This window comes from Opisthorchis viverrini (assembly GCF_000715545.1).
Source record: "Opisthorchis viverrini unplaced genomic scaffold opera_v5_229, whole genome shotgun sequence".
NCBI lineage: Eukaryota > Metazoa > Platyhelminthes > Trematoda > Opisthorchiida > Opisthorchiidae > Opisthorchis > Opisthorchis viverrini.
The window spans coordinates 762318-768317 of record NW_008751888.1 but is presented as its reverse complement, the minus strand read 5'-3'; positions in this window follow the sequence as shown (position 1 = coordinate 768317).

Sequence of the window (6000 nt, the reverse complement as noted above, 5' to 3'; positions counted from 1 at the left end):
TCTCCTGTCAAACCCAAATTAGTGTGCAAAAGAGCGTAGTTCGCTTAATTCGAGCGACACTATTTATGTCATGGGTTACTGAAGGTGCATCATAAGCGGACCGCTCCATATGTCACCGTATCACCCAGAATAATTTTTTTCGGGTATTCCATTGTCCACCTCACTCCCGATGATCCATTTCGGACAGGGCTGCTAACTGGCTGACATTTTTATTCTATCCGCCCATCTGCATCAGTCAAGAGGTTGAACGCCCGGCAATTGGTGTTCATTGTTTGCTGTCAGACAGCATATTCCCTTTTGCGCTTGCCCGTTTGGGTCACGTAACCTGTTCATTCATGCGGACGATCACATCAGTTCTGAACACACAAAAAAAACAACAAGGAAAGGATCACTACACAACCCCGTCAGAAACCTCACCAGATGGTAGAGCGAAGCCACATTCATTTCATTTGATTGTGTGGTTGATGAACACAGAATTATGCCGAAAAACAGTGTGAGTGAGACGACACTGACGCTACCGCAGTCGAGCAATTCGCATAGTCTAACCATGAGGTTTCATACTCCGAAGTTATCTGCGTTTTTTTCAAAGTTATTTCACGTTTTGTGGTTTTAAGCGCTAGTAACCAGGCTAGAGTGCCGACCACATCTAGCCAAAGAGTAACCCATAGAAACTGGGAGTCACCATAGATGAACGTTGGGAAACACAAAGTGGCTGCCGCATTCAGTTTTGTTCTGTCAACAACTTGCTAGAGTATGAATCAGCCAAAATTTAATAACTAATTGCATTATTCACAGAGGTAGGCAAACAATGGCTCATAAAAAATTCGGTGCTTGTAGCTTGGACGTTAATGAACAATATTTGGTCAATAAGTTTCCCGAGTGGAGTCGTTTAAGCGTCAAGAACTGGGTGACATCAGAAGGTTACTGACACGTTTCTTAAGCCCGTGAGGATGGGGCATTTGAGAGATTTCACTGTGTATGACTGCACAGTAGACATCTGATATGCATACAATGAAGTAGTAGCTTGAGGGTGTTACTTCATGGTGTTTTTCGTGCATGTATCTGGCTGTCAGCTTGTTACATTCCAAACCACATTCTAAACCGGTTGTTCAGAATAGTGTTGTAGGCAGCAGTTGCCAGTCAAAGGTGTTAGTTCACAATTCCCAAAATTTATGATCAATCAACAAATGGAGAGAATTTGCATTCATGAATGAGAGATGGTTGTCTAAAAGTGCCCAAAGAAAAGTCTACTGTGTAGAGCTGAACCATATCCTATACATTGCCTAACAGATAGGCGTGGTCTTCGAGATTCCGTCAACTCTATATTCTATTCGAACAGGAATTACACGAAGATAGCGAAGTAAACTCATTTGCATAACTATTTCGTTTTGATGGAGACTCACCTGGAAACCAGCTGAATCTGTCGTTTATGGTGCTCGTAAACAACATATTCAGTTCCTCAAGACCATTTTAAACGAGAAATTCAGTTGGGTTCTAGGTGAATCTCCCGTCAAAACCAAACAGGTGTGCAATTGAGTGTATTTCGCTATATTTTATACACTTTTTCTTGCAGCTGAAGGATATGTTTGTGTCTAATTTATGCCCATTCTCAATCGATTGGAAAAAAGTTTGGAACCGATGGAGAAGTCGTCGCTTCAGAAGGTCTTGGAAAACAATAGGTATGTTTTAGTTAAAAACTGCCGATTGTTTACCAAGGCCTTCTGAAACTATACCCACTCCCGTCTGGCACCCCTAGTTGATGAAACTTGGCGTTTTTAACTTTGCAACCGCTCATGCTTATTTCCCTTTCCAAAGTTTTTTTTCTGGAAGAGTTTTCATCTAAATCTTACCAATCATAATTCTTTGTATTAGAGATCACCTCAAAACTATGGTTTTCAAAGTTTGGATTGCTATTGAACAGTTGGCTTGATCAATCCCTTTCCAAAGTAGGAAGTGTATGCAGAGGTTTTAGCACAGAACAGTAAGATGGGATATGGAAAGTACATGTTCACAATGTTTGCTTTCACCGGAGGAGTTGTTTATTACCAAAAGTTCTTTAATTACAACAGGATTTGTAAGAAAGGGCATAAAAAGGTTTTCTTGCAGTTCAGAACATTCACTTGCTACTCGAAAGAAGGATTGGTCCATCTCGGAAGAGGNCAGCGTACTTTAGTTTAGAGAGCAATTTGTTTGTTCGGCCAGGAGCTGGAACAAGGTTTAAAGCAAATCTGGCAAGACCGCAAAGCAACCAAGCGGGATGCTAACTAAATCGATTGCCGGAGTAGCAGTTTTTCTCATTGCTGACCTCGTTCGGTCTGTAAACAAAACCATGAGTTGATCTTGACTTCTCAACGTCATACTTCTCTGACGTCTTACGAGTCAAATCAAGATTCGGGATTCCCCAGAGTTTCATTAGATGCGCACTGATACTACCCACCCATCCTGACCAATAAGAATCAGAAAGCTGTGCAGCACCAGGCGCAGGGAATGTCTTGGCAAAAAGCCTATTTAGGTTGCTATAATTAACCATTTCTGCTAGAAGAAGTATATGTTTAATAACAGATGTTAAAGAAGATAATTTTTGTGGCCTCAAAGAAATCCCAAAATACCTGGGTCACTTTGCTTGAGAAAGTATCACAGTAAAAATTCCGATCATACTTCATTTTCTAAATTATATAAATCTTGGACAAATATTCTCGGCTTCACGCGGATTTGGTTTTGACAGGACACTCATCTGAATACAACCGAATCTCTTGTTTATGAAGGTGGGCTTCAAGAAGGGCGAAACCGGTCGTGCGCTGTCGAAGAGTTTTTATCATTCATTTATAAGGTTGCTGAAAATTCTTCGAAAACCCACGACCGATTTTGCCCTTCTTGGGGCTTATCACCTAGGCTCAGTCTCCGGGTTTCCGTCAACCTCATGTTCTACTTGAAACAAATTGCACGAAATTAGTGAAATACACTCATTTGCAAACTAACTTGGTTTTTCGAGAGACTAACCCGGAACCAGCCGAATCTCCGGTTTGTTATATATCCAGGCAACTAAATGTGCTGCACCAGGCCACCTCAGGTTTCGGTCGCTGCGATATTCGAGATATGAGCAGTACATTACATATATACATGTCTTGCGATGTCTCGAATATCGTAGCGACTGAAACATGAGGCGTCCTGGTGCAGCACATTCAGTTGCCCGGAAACATTACAACTGGATTCCAGGTGAATCTCTCAAAAAACCAGATTAGTTTGCAAATGAGTGTATTTCGCTAGTCTTCATCAAACTTATGAGTGGTGTTATATCTAAAAAAACAGGATAAGACTTGATTTATTTAATTTGGTCATGGAGCACACATCATTAGTTCCCACAAGCCGCACAGGTATGCGACCTACTGAAATACAGAAGAGGCCCTGGAGGGGGTGAGTAACGGAAAAATAGACATGACAGTTTATTAATTATCGACTTTTTAATATTTGTGCTAATTACATGATCTCTTGTTGACCTACATGACGGAATCTGTTAGTTTGTGCTAGTTTGAATATTTAAACTCGAAAGACGCAAACTTTTACTGCACCCTTATAGGAACCGATTAAATCACGTCAAATACAAATGGAATATTATTGCCACGCAAAGCAGATAGCATGCAGCGCATTTACTACTGATCATCCTGTTTCGCAGTTACGATGGGTACTTCTTCAGATGAACATTATAGTATCATATTTTTCAAGATTATCAGTAAAACTGGTCTGGTTCGCACTCAAAATCCATGAAGATGTTGAAGTCACTAATGCATTCCATTATAAGGTCCCCCATGCCACCCAACATGCGCCTGGCTGGGCACATTGCAAGAAATAGTGACTAAGCGGTATCAGTAATGTTTGTGCGGTGCTTTTCCTTCCAGATTTTCTGACTGAACCCTTGGCGGTGTAAATACCTCAAAATGCTGGCGACATGCCAGTACCAGGTCCAATCTCTCACCCACTCTTCTCTCTTCCTCACTTTCTTAAGTCATTAAATATAATTTAATAAAATTTGTAGTCGTATGACAGTGAAGCATCGATGTCCGCCCTCATGTTTCTACCTCTGATAATGATAATGATGGGAAACTACTAACAAGGAAGCATTCTGCGGTTCTTACTTATCAAGTCTTCTAGCTATTTTGGAACGGTGCTGTTTTTTTAAGTCTGCTCAAATCTCAAATAAACCGGGGCACATTTGCACATGAAGATTAGTCTGCAGATTTTTCATCTTTTGGCGCAAAATGCATAAATATCTTCATGTTTGCTTGGGTAATATCCTCTCCGTGACACCTGACCGAACAGCATGCACTTTTGCACCCCATATACTGCGAGTTTTCGACGATTGATAGGATGTCACATGCAATTTCAATACCATGAGTCTATACATCAGTTTGGTGAGTGGCACAAACGAGATAGGAAGCTGCGAATTTCCACCTTATTTCTTGCTTGAATTTGACAGTAGTTGTACCAGAGTCTACAAGTGCTGAATTTGATTTACTCTTATACTTTTCCAACCAAAAGTTTTAACTATGGGTCATCATTGACAAACATTGCATCTATCGCAATTCCCTCCAGTAAATTCGAGCACATCTAATTTGAGTGAACGCTTCATTCCGCCCATGCATCCTAAACCCTGTGCTTCTCGTTTTGCATGGACAATTCTCCCGTGCACTCGGTAGCCCTACTTAGCTGCAGTTCGGATGTGTAGGCTCTTTTGTTTTTTCTGTCTTTCTGCCGAGTGAACCAAGTTTTATGCTGCTGCAAAAAGAAAAACAATGACAACCGAGCCTATAGTCAGCGAACTCGGTGAGGCGTGAATGTGCCATACGGTGCCGGGTCAATGGTCAGACGAAACGAACCAAGCCGCTACCCTGCAAAGCAAGTGAATGGAAAAAAACCTAGCAATTATTCGACAATTAACCATGCAGAAGGCGAGGAGTTTGAAAAAAAACGCAGTGGGCGCGACAGATGAGCAGGAATATTTTCGCTCTTCCCAACACAACAGCTGTTCCAGAATTCGTTTTCTGCATTAAGCCGATGGCTGTTGTTGGGTAGGAAGGTGGGATGAAGATGGTCGGACACTTTCCACATAGCTCATCACAAGCTACGTCATGGGTAGTGAACAACTGGCAAATGAGCATAGAAGGTGAAACGTATCGAGTAAGGAAGGTCATATATTCGTTTTCTACAAGTCTAGTAGTGGGTATATCTTCATCGTCCCTGAACGTTCTGAATATTAGAAGTTTGTCACCTTCTGTATGGAATATACTCAAAAGAGGTAACTCTAGGCTATCCTGCACTATGCTTTGAACTTGTGATGAAAAAATTTCCAGCTTGTGACAATTTTTTGGTAATCCTGCCAAAAGGGAAGCAGATAATTGATGTGGGGTTTCTTGTTCAGATGTATTGTGATCACAGGTCAGCTGTTACTCCTGCGATGCTGTGTGCACTTTTTGAGAAGTGGCGTGTTTGGGGAATATTCAGAAATGCGTGACGCCAATGGGAAATCTTAAAAAGGCGGATCAATCGTTGTTTTACGTAGAATCGCGTGATGCCATGCTGGTGTTTGGTGTTTTAGGGTCGGAAGAACGTGGCATTGCGTGAACAGAGATGAACGTAATGTGGAACTGAATAGAATGAAACAAAACGTAACTGAGTTATTTACTACGAAATGCATGGAAGACTCTGTGGGTAAGGTTAACCCATCAGGGTGAATGGACCGGTATTATCCACTCAGTGGTAACGTAAGTACACTTGTCTGCAAAAAGGTCCCTAAGGGTGGACAGACCTCCTCAAATATATCCAGGAAGAAACCGCATTTTCATGTAGAAAAGATGCCGAAATTGATAACGGGTTTACACAGTGGCCACATTCCATTAGCGGGACACGCATGGATGCTATAATGGTTTCTTTCTCGGGTTCAACCGTGAAGTTCAGGTTACCGTGGAGGATGTTTTAGTACAGTTTAACTTAGTGGACTTGTTA